Genomic DNA, 11,903 nt, shown 5'->3' on the forward strand with positions numbered 1-11,903 from the left:
TAACTAAGAAACGCTTTCCTGTTTAATGGCTTCATTTTTTTTTTTTTTCTGAAGTGAGGGAAGTAATTGCTTACCGAGACAAATCTTCTTTCAGTTTATGCAGTTAGCAAAAAGCAAGCAATGTTTATTCAGAGCTGATGAGCAGAGATAATATAATTAAAGTCATATTTAGGAGGTTTTAACTTCAAATTATTGTGTGTTGTGTGATAATCAAAGATCTTAGATTCACAGTTGAATCACATAGACCAGTGGTCTATACATCCATGTTATCAGCCATCACTGGAAGATTGTATAAATGAATCCACTCCATAACATACTGATAAATAACTGTTTCTTGTTTTGTTTTTATTTATTTGTCTCACTTGTGTCCTAGAAACAAATATTGTGCATTCCCATTCATGCCTGAAATTTAATAAGAAATGTCTCCAACAGATTTGACAAGTTTATAATATTTCTGTCTAGCCAGAACCTGTTGTCTTATTTAATCAGGTTTTTTAACTGTAACAGAGGAGGAATTTTGAAATCAGAGCAACAACATTTTTTTTTAACTAAAGACACCTAGGCACCTAGTTTTAACCTAGTTTCTAGGGTTAAGTACTCATGCTAGAACTCCTACCATAATTTTTGTCAATCTAAACCTGAAAGCTGCCGAAAATCACCAATATTTTGAGTGGTTCTGTTTTCAGTCTGCTTTTGACGTATATGTAGAGATAGTATTCTGTGGCCAAGTTAAGACTGTGAACGTGTTCTATGGTTTAATTTTGCATTGTAGATACAGTATTTCTTGTTGCATTAATAACACAGCCCTACTTTAACCAGGCAACTGACAATAAGCACCTGTAAATTGTGTATTCAGTTTTCTATCTTTCTGTTTTAAAATTGAAATGATGAATCCCCTCTGATCCTGTCAGACCACATACATTTTTTTCTTCGTCTTTTTTTTTTTCTTGTTGATAGTTTACCAACTTCCCTTTCTGACAGGCATTTTGATAATCATTGAAATTATTTCCCCCGCTTCCACAACTGTATGAATCAGATATTTCTTTTAGCCTAAGGGCAACAATGTGCTAGAAGTGTACTAAAACACCAAGGCTTTACTGCTACACATGGCTGTTGTGATAAGAAAAAACACACAAAGTGTGCGGTAGAAATGCTAATACTAAAACTGCTAATAATATCAACTAGACCTCAGGTAAAAACACCCACATTTGCATATAAACATATAATAATCACACACACAGTTACAGGCCTGGTAGATGTGTGTTTGAGCAGAATCTTCTTAAAGTGTTTTTAAAAAAAAGCCCAGATCAGACTTTATATTCTACTGAGCCATCAGTTGCTGGTGGGTGTCGAACAGCAGTGGGTGGTATGCATTGCAGGATGATCTCCATCCCATCTTTATCCTTACACCAACTACAGTATGTCTCACCAACGCTAAATCCCACACAGCTAAGCTGCAGTTTTCTTACTTTTTTGTAAAGAAAAGATTAACGTTTTCACTGCTGCAGTTTCCAGTTCCCAAGTATTTAAGGCAAAATTCCTTTGAGGGAACAGTGTTGGCCTGCAACAAAGAGAGCGAGGAGAGAGACGTCCGCCAAGCGGCCGAGCACAATGTGAAAGTAGGTCGAGAAAAAAACAAAAAAACAATTGACACACAGTACTGTACACCAGTCCAGTTTGAGGACATCCAGTGATTGTGTGCCTACCACATGCCCAACAGTATTAATTACCAGGAAACATTTCAACACACTGTTTATGTCTTCATTTCTGCCGTCTGTAGACTCACAAATAAGTTTTGTAATCTCACTGGGCAGGGAGAAACGTTTTATCACCAGATTTCTTTTTTCAGAGACTGATGTTACTTATAACAGCCAGTAGACGGCCTCCTAGCTTTAGAATAGGTTGGATTTAAATGTGTCATCTTTGGTCATTTTTTTCAAGCACACTCCACAAACAAAACTTTGTAAAGAATTGCCTGAACAGAAAGGTAAATTTAGAATTCTGCCTGGAGCCAACAAATAAAACAAACTTCCAAACAAAAGTGAGTTTTTTAATAGGAATATTAGCACACACACACACAAACATACAAACATACATACACACCATGTGGATGAAATGCAATTTTTTGGTCTATTTACCTTTTTCTTCCTAGCAGTCAGATCACCTGCAGAACACACAGTGTATGGCAATAATGGAACTTTTTATTTTAGTTAACGTTTGATGTAATTTCTTTTTTAAATCGTTATTTAATTTCACTGAGAAGCTTAATTACAGTTTGGTCATGAGGCTCCAGCGTCAGGGATCAATAAACACTCAGTGGAGGCATTTTGCCCACCGTACAATGATTTACCTCACAAGATCCAGCCCATATAAAGTACATCTTTGTGTTAAAACAAAAACATAAAACATATCTTAAATGAACCAATAGGTGATCCAAGGATTTCTTTCACATATATCTGCAGGAAATATTTACATTTATGCTATCATTATAGTGCCATCGGGTTCCACAGACAAGAAACTAAAATCAATACTCTGTTAATATTTCAAAGTACCCAGACCTGGTGGAGGTGAAGGTTCTATAAATGTGTAATTCTAGAATTTTAGAACAATAATAATATAATATTTATACATGTTTCATAGAAGCAACATTACGCTACGATACTTTTTATTTAATCACCACTCAATCAATCTTTCCTTCAGTCATTTGTAATGCGTCTTGGTACAGTGACACCAGATGGATTCAGTATTACGCATGAGTTAATTGGTTTCAGTGTCCGAAGAAAGAACTTTTATGTTGTACCTACACATTTTCACATTTTCACTTATTGCACTTTTTAATTAAAAGGGAATTTGGCCTGTAATAGGCCTTACATTTAAAAGAGTACAAATTACTTCTTTCTTCAGGGGATGTACGTGGTTGGAACATTCTTCTGAATCTTTACGTCAAAGAAATTTGGACGTGATAATACAGCATTAGTATTTGTTTTATCATTAACTTCTAATTACCTATAATTAATTGTGCGAAAAAAGGTGAGAAAAAAATCACATTTAAAACTGAAATTTGAAAAAGTAAAAAAAAAAAAATACATATTAAATTCAAACATTACTTGCCGGCTAAAAAAAAGGATATTTGTCTTTATATATATAATACATAATAGTACCATTATGTTCAACAGAGAAGAGATCAGACCAGATGTTTGTTTTGAGATTGTTTTCCACCAACCACTGCAAATCTGTCTGTTATTATGTGTTTGGTTATCATTGGGGTTGGTCTGTCCTTTTAAATTAGATCATATTAAATTATATATTTCAATCATACTGACTGAAGTCGCATCATGCTCTGCTTTGTTGATGATATTTCTTTAATATCAAACATCTCTACATGCTTTATTTCTTCCATTTGCAAACAATAAGGAGTTTAATTTTATATATATATATATATAAACAAGAATGTTCTATGTTTAGTGTAGTGAAAACATTATTTATGAACATCCTTCTTTCCCCCACTTATTTTAGGACTCTCAAATGGCCACCAGTCTGAGTTTATGCTTATTTTTTGCCTTGACCGAGTAAAATTGGGATTTGAAGGTGATCCAAAGAGTGATTCATGGCTTGATGTTTTCCAAGAGAGCATTATAGTTAAGGACTTTTGTGACCTGAGGTTATGAGATTTCTGTTCCAAAGTGTCTCACTTCTCGCTCCAGCATGTATCTTTGGTTCTTGTGTGATGATGTGTTGACGATGTTGCCTCAGGTACGGCCACCTGGAAGAAACCAGCCCAGCTGTTGAATAACTTTCAATCTCTCTCTCTCTCTCTCTCTCTCTCTCTCTGTCTCTCTCTCTCTCTCTCTGTTTGGCATAAGACAGAGTTATAAAGTGATTGTCTCAGCCAGCCTCGGTGTGAATAGTCTTTGTCGTCCGATTTTTAGGGAATCTGCTCTGATTGTGTATTCAGAAAGACTGCTGTTGTTTTTTTTTCTAAAAAGTTTGTTTGAAGTTGTTGCAGCGGTGAGGAGGGAGAAGCTCTTTAATGCCTTCTTCCTCCTGTTTATGATTTAAGACTATATACTATGAATTTGTCATCTCTGTACTTTTTTGTTGATTGCTAAGATAAGAGCTAAAATGCATTCCTGTTTGTTATTTTGGCCCATGCTGTCTTCTCTGAATTAATAATCTGCTTCACTGTGAAAGCCCAAAAACAGTGTGTGATGAATACAAAAGGCTTTGTACACAGGAAAAGCTCCAGCAAAGGCTTTTTTTGGCATGTGAAAATATGAAGGAGATGTTTTAGTTGTAAAGTAAAAACAGAGGGGACCTCGATACTACAAGCTAACTGTAGCCTTGACAAACAAACGCTTCACATTGACTGACTGACAGATTAACATGAAATTCAAACTGGAATATTCTCTCCTAAGGTGATAAGAAATACATAAAAACAACACTGACGGTATTAATACAAGACTAAGTCTTTAACAGTTTTAATCTGATTTTGGTGTAAACATTTATAATCCCATATAGATTGTATATATTGCATTTTTGCAAGCCATATTACAGTAGCACCACTGGTATAGTGTGAGTCAATGGTCCTCAAGCATCCGGCCCTGGACCAGTTCCAGGCCAGAGGTCAATTGTTACTGGATGTGATCAAAAATAATAAATAATAATGGTATTTAATAAAGTTATTTAATTGCATTTTATTGCTTATCACTGTAAAATTCCCTCCCATTACTGAAGCCTTAAGAGCTCCCTTAAAATAGAGAAGAGGTTCACAGAGGACAGGCAAGAGGAGGTTTCACTATTGAAGTTTTTATCATTATATTGATAAAAACAAAAGTTAAAAAGGTGGAATTAATAAGTTAAATATTAATCCATGCCTTTAGTTAAATAATAAAAATAAAAACCATAGATGGTCTTTTTATGGTGGAAGACAGGCTAGGTTCATAAGAACAAATTCTCTTGCCCTGATCTTCACTTTATGTACATATAATTTATTTTTTACAATGCTGTACATTTTCTGTAACAAACTTTTTTACTGACACAGTTATTTAAATTGACTTTTAGAAAGGGTTTCTAAAATATTGCCTTGGCCATTGTTAGAAAAGAATGGAAAGAATAAAGGAAGAAACTTTGTTAGTAACATGTCCTTGTGATCTCATAACTACCAAAAGTGCTGTACTGACAAAATTACAAAGCATTAAATGTTGTTACAGTGAAGCACACATGCAAATGTAACTAGTTTGGGGATTTTTCTTGTACTCTGCTGAGATTTCTTCAGGGTTGTGTGGGATGGAGGGGGGGTGTGACGAAGGCAGGAGGCATAATTATGTACATATGAACATCTGAATCCATTTAGCTGAGATCTGGTGCTGTTTCACGGATGATTCAATATTCAATGAGCTGCTTAAGAAAATTGAATTGAATTAAATTAAGTAGACTTCAGCATTAACCATTGTATGAACAACTCAGAGGTCGTCAGTTAGTGATTGTGTCACACGACTGTAACTACAAAATATCCAACCAGAAGATTTCAGTTTTTTCATTATCTTTCGTACTGATAATTAACAAAAACAATAAAATTCAACTGTCCCAGATTGCTAAAAAAAATTCCCTTTATGCTCACATATTAAGCCTGCCTCCATATCCCCCGAGCGGAGAGAAAACGCTTACTCTCTCAGTGAAATCAAACAGGCATTACAGGTTAAGACCACGTCTTCAAAAAAGAACATTGTACACTCTGTAAAACAATTGTTTTCCTTCAATGAGCTACATTACATTAATCATCTTTAAACCAGGGGTCTCAAACTAATTGAGCTGGGTCACCCTTATTTAATTGAAGGACTATATCAGTGTTGGATGTTCAATACTGAAAATATTTTGTTAAATATAAATACTGCTTAATAATTAGCTAGTACAAATATTTTTTTCCACATTCATAAATGACCAACTATTAACACTTAATAATTAGACAAAAATGAAAACAAAAAAAAAACATGATGGAGAAAAAATATCACCATGGATTATATGTGAGAGCCTGAGTTTGATACGACTGTTTCAATCAGTTATTGTTAATAAAATAATATAAAAACCTAATGTGTGGCATTACGCAGGAAGGGTGGTTATTTGTCCTTCCTGACAGCAAGAAGGACATGCTTTGATCCCAGTGGTGACCTGTGCATTGCCAAAAGTGTAAGTCGTTCTCATCTAATAACAGTTGGGATTAACGCTCACTTAAGTAAAACAAAAAATCACATTTTTTATATTTTTGTTAATTAAACTAAACAATTCACATTGCCTCATCCTAATTCCACCACTCACTTTGTTCAATCTTGACATCTGACCTTCATCGCAGCTGCATGTGTGTATGGTCTGGTCCAACTTACATGGTGCTGTGACTGCTGTAAAGCTTCCAAAGTGTCCCACTGTCAGTGTGTGCAGCAGGGATGAACTGGCAGATCTGTGCCTGAGAGTCTCCTTTCCTCGTAATCTCTCACACCAAGCCTGACGGTTGGATACCACACACACACGCACACACTCCTCACACCCCCTTGGCGGAACACATGAAGGCTCTCCTGTGCCTTTTTGGCTTTTTCTTTCTCTTCCCTCCTCCTCCTCTTCCTCCTGTGTCTGTTCTTCACAGTCTGTTTATTCAGAGTTTCTTGGCAACACGTTCATAGCTTCACAGCTCACAGTTCCAGCATTTCCTTTTGTATAAGCGGCCCACCCCTCCAGCCCACCTCTTCATGAGACTAAATCTGAACCAAACAGACCAGTAGCTAACCTCTAAACCCTCCACTGCCTGCTTTTGCCTTCTGATGCCAGACTGTTAGGCACAGTTAACCTACGATACTGTGTTAGAAATAATATTTTAATAGTGTAATGCAGTGGTCACCAGGTTTTTCACCAACCAGCAGCAGGGGGGTGCATGTGTGAGGTACATAAAAAACATAGTTAAGTGCATTATATACAGTATGTATATAATGTAAATACAATTATTATTTCATACTATGAACTTACATTCCTTTAATTTTCCTTTAAATGCAATGTTTTGTGGCTGTTGGTTCTGCTCTACAGCAACATTTTTTTTTCTCATTTTGGCTTAAGTTAGTTTAAGGGCTTCGGTGTATAAAGAACCTGTGACTCACGTCCTGACAAGAGGGAAATACCATTAACGCCAACGTAAATGATATTAAAAATTATTTTAAAAAATCTCTCTTTTCAGGTAAATAATAAATGCCCCAGCTCTAGCATAGTTTTAGAAACACTTTTCTTCTCACCAATTACTGTAAATATCTACATAAGAGTTAAATGGCCCCTCTGTGGCCACTGCACCCGAGGGCAAATGTACCCTACTCGTTAAAAATAAATTACAAATTTGAATAATAAAGGAATGATTGCACTTAGTAATATAATATAATGATGACAATCAGACAACAACCAGGCTGTTAAAATACTCTACTAAAAAATCTTCAACATTCATGCTTAAAAGTGTTGACACCAGATGGGGCTGTGACCTTTTGACCCTGCCTTAGTCTAGATGGAGACCTAGTAAGCAAACTGAAAGCAGTTTGCTTTCTATGATACTGTCACTTTACATAAAAACATTAAATATGAAAAGGTATCTGCATTTACAGCTGGATAAATGACTGATAAATTTTCCCTGTCTGTTGTCAGATTTCATTACTTGTTAAGATACAAAAATACGAGTTTGTTCTTGACCCTCAGTTCCCCTTTGTTCACCAACCTTACAAAAAGCAATAAATTCATTGGTGCGACATGTGATCATGAGAATGATCTCAGCTCGTACTGATAGAGGAGACGAGTACAAATAAGATAAATCCTTAAGGATTTAAAAATGTAATCCAACACTGTCTCTTAGGTATTCTCCCTATATCGTTTGTCAAAAATGTGAATTTACTTTCAATATGGCTATGTAATGTTTTTTGAAAACAATTGACCATTGTATTTTGTTTGATATGGTAGTCGTTCGGTCGAGACCGTTAGTACAATTTACGCTAGCATATGTGTCTCGGCATACTGCAGGGCTACGAACAGTCCATCACTCAGATCAAGAACAACGGAGAAGGAAACGTTCTGATTTTCGTCACTAAAGATTCAGTGAGTGACACAAAATGATTGCGCTTAACGAGTGCCACCAATGACTATAGGATAGTAATTAGTTTGACATCAATAACATGGAACGTCCACGTGAAGCTACAAATGCCAACACGACTCTGCCAGTCGAGTAGCAGAGTAATCCTCTGCTAGTTTTGACTTGCAGTTTTGTTACAAACATAAAGCTATATGCTCTGTAGTGTGTGTAATATGAAAATCACACAGTGATCATGAAAAGGGAACACGACTAAGGCCAGTAGAGTTTTTTTTTTCCATTCAGATTAAAAGGAAAGTAGTGCAACATAGATTTCTTCCTGAGGTTATTGGTAGCGTCAGTAGTGTAGAGCAAACCAATAATTTGTGAAGCAAAGCCATGATTGCATTGAAGCCTTTTAATGTTTACCTTTAACAACGTGGACTGATGTTGTGGAAATGACTGAGTGCCATGTGTTATCTCCGCAGCTCTTTAACTCTGCCTCTCTGGATCACATCAAGAACTTTAAAACCGAGAGACTGGAGAAATGGCGGCAGGCTTCACCGATCACGTAAGATGAAGTTGTCACTGTGCAATGTGTATCTTAGTAGATCAACAGTGACCTCGAACCTTGCATTTGTGTGTGTTGTAGGTGGTTATGGAAGGTGGGCAGGAGGACGTGGAAGTGACCACAACCTCCACCAGGATTGGCAGATTTGAGGCCAGGTGAGTTGAAGTGATGTTTCCAGAGTATTATTGTGTGGTTGAATAAAGCATCCAGTGACTGTGTTTATGTGAATAAAGGAAAAAAATGTACCTTATTCCATTGTGGTGTTTGTACTAGCACTGAAGAAGCCATAGTGATGTGTAAACATGTAGTTGTTGGCAGTGCTGTGGAACTGACTACTTTGTAGCTGCTTTTAAGGAAAACCTGTTTGTTTTAACATGTGGCACAATGACGTGTTTTTCTAATATGCAGGTTCTTCTACGCTGCGTATGAGGAGGAGTTTGGTAGAGTCAAAGGTCATTTTGGTCACGTCCCCACGAACTGTGTGGCTTTCCACCCTGATGGTAAATGAGACCAACACAGCTTTCGATTGTATTATTCCAGCTTGTTCTTGTCATTCCATTCATTGTGCCTCCTCTGCTATTGTCATTAACAGATAGTGGAGGCCTAAAGTGTTAGGCTTGTGGACACAGCAGCTTGGACTCTGCCAGGTAGAGTAAAGGAGCAACTTTATTTGAAGCAGATCACTTGTTGTTTTCTGGACTTGAGTATTTTACTGAAACTTTTTGGCCTTTGTACTTTCATTAACAGATACTTAACACTCAGTCACTTTTTCACAGAAAAAAAAAACATTTTATTTTACTTATGGTAATTTGACTTTTATTGTGATCTGTATTTGATTGCTGTAAACCTCCCAGGATAAAGAAAGTTGTTGGAATATTGTGTGCTCTGCATTTATTTCCAGAAATTGAGTAAAAAAGAGAAAATATGAATGGGATTTCTCATTGCCCTTTAGGGTCTGCATTGTCAAAGTCAAGGGTAAGGGTAAAGAGAGAAAAAGAAAATATATATATATATTTTTTTTTTTTTTACTTTTTTTTAGTTTGGTAAAGAGCAAGTTAAAAAACTAACCAGAATACTTCCACAATGAACAAAACGACAAGACCTTTTTACTCTTAATAGCAAAACACTTACAAACATTTACAAAGCATGCATTCAATCACAAGGTCCATAGATACACATTAAAAAACAATACATGTCAAATTACCATAACTAAAATAAAATGTTTTTTGTACAGTTCAGGTAAAGATGGACAGATTACATACTCACAACACTACTTCTGTCAACATGTGCTCATAAGATTCAACAACAGTCCTGTCATCAGGAGTGGAACAACTTGGTTTAATCTCTTCTTTTGGCCTGAAACACAAGACGAAATTAAGACAACATTACATACAAATGCTCTCAGATGACTACACCATGTTCAAAGTGTTGAGCACTAGCATGTTACAAAACATATAATATAGTGAACTTTATATATATTCTTATACTCTATTTGTATATATTCTATATGCTCTATATTCAAATGGCTATTGAACATATCATAGGTACATAAGACACAAATATGTTCAGCCTTTTGATGCGATCAGTATTTGCAGCATAATTCAGTTTAAGAGTTGCTGGAATTTTTATTTAGCTGCACTGCCAATAGTGTGATTGTGTGTATCTATCCATTAACAAACTAATGAGCCTGCACCTGGTGGATTGCTGATGCCGTGCAGAACACCTGTGATTTGATAACGAGGGGCAGCCGTGCTCTTTAAAAGCGGAAGGAAGTGGCAATACTTTCTGGACTGGTAATGGTTGCAGAATGGTGCTGTGTGAAGGCACAGCAGTACAGTGGTAGGTAGTTCCATCTCTGGTTCTCTTCACTTTGGTGGTTAACATTAATTTTATCTGAGAGCTTTTGCGTGGAATGTTTTCTTTATTTCATCTTGTGTTTTAGGCCAAAAGAAGAGGTTTAATGAAGTTGTTCCACTCCTGATGATAGGACCTTGGTTGAATCTGTGACCACATGTGGTTGTAAGTATGTAATCTGTCTATCTTTACCTGGTGTTAATATAAAGCTGAGAGTTACTGTATAATTTGACTTGTGTTGAAATGTGTATCTAGGGACTTTATACATGTGGAGTATTTTTACCATTAAAAGAGTCAAAAGTTATTTCATTCATTGTGCAAGTATTGTGGTTGGTTGTTAAGAACTTTAAGTCTTGTGCTTTTTACTTAAAGCTTGCTTTTTACTACTTGGTGTTTTACTGTCAGTAAAAAATTGAGGTTTTTAGCACATTAACTTAGAGTATGTCTTGGGGCATAAACCTGCATACATTAACTTGGAGTATGTCTTGGGGCATAAACCTGCATTTTGAGGTATTTATTGGACTGTCATTTATTGGACTTTTTCTAACTAGTTTTCCTTGTTTTTGGTTCATTTTCATAAAATCATTAGTATACCATGGAAGTAATTGTAAGATTAAAACCATTTTTTTCGCCTTTGCACTTTCATTGACAGATACTTAACACTCACTGTTTCACAGAAAGATTTTTTTTATTTTATTTTACGTTATTGTACTTTTATTGTGATCTGTATTTGATTGTTGTAAACCTTCCAGAATAAAGAAAGCTGTTGGCATATTGTGTGCTCTGCATTTATTTTCAGAAATTGAGCAAAAAAGAGGAACTACGAATGGGATTTCTAATTGCCCTTTAGGGTCTGCATTGTCAAGATAAGGGTAAAGAGAATTTTTTTTTTTTTCCTTAAAATATTTTAGTTCAGTAAATTGTAAGTTTAAAAAAAAAAACAACCAGAATACTTCCACAATGAAGTAAACAAGAAGAGCGTTTTACTCTTAATAGCAAATCACTTCACATTTAAAAAGCATGCATTCAATCAGAAGGTCCATAGATACACATTTAAAAACAATACATGTCAAATATATACATTTTGGTTTTGTTTTTTTTTTACTTGGCTTGTAAAGCTTGCTTTAAATAAATTTCAAATTTATTTGTTTTTGTATTTATGAAACATTTAATATCACTTAGATGATATTAAATTAATCCTTAATCAGATTAAGTACTTTTAAGTAGGATATTTTAGTACTCTTGAGAGCTGTATGGCACATGGTTACAACCAAACTCCAAAAACCATGTCCAAATCATGTTTCAACATGACCAAAAACATGCCATACCATAGCTTTACTATGATGTAAAAAATGCAAAAAATAAAAACTAAGGCATGTTTTGGGTGATTTT

The sequence above is a fragment of the Cynoglossus semilaevis genome, chromosome 19 (genome assembly GCF_000523025.1).
Source record: "Cynoglossus semilaevis isolate Cse_v1.0 chromosome 19, Cse_v1.0, whole genome shotgun sequence".
In the NCBI taxonomy this organism is placed as follows: Eukaryota; Metazoa; Chordata; class Actinopteri; order Pleuronectiformes; family Cynoglossidae; genus Cynoglossus; species Cynoglossus semilaevis.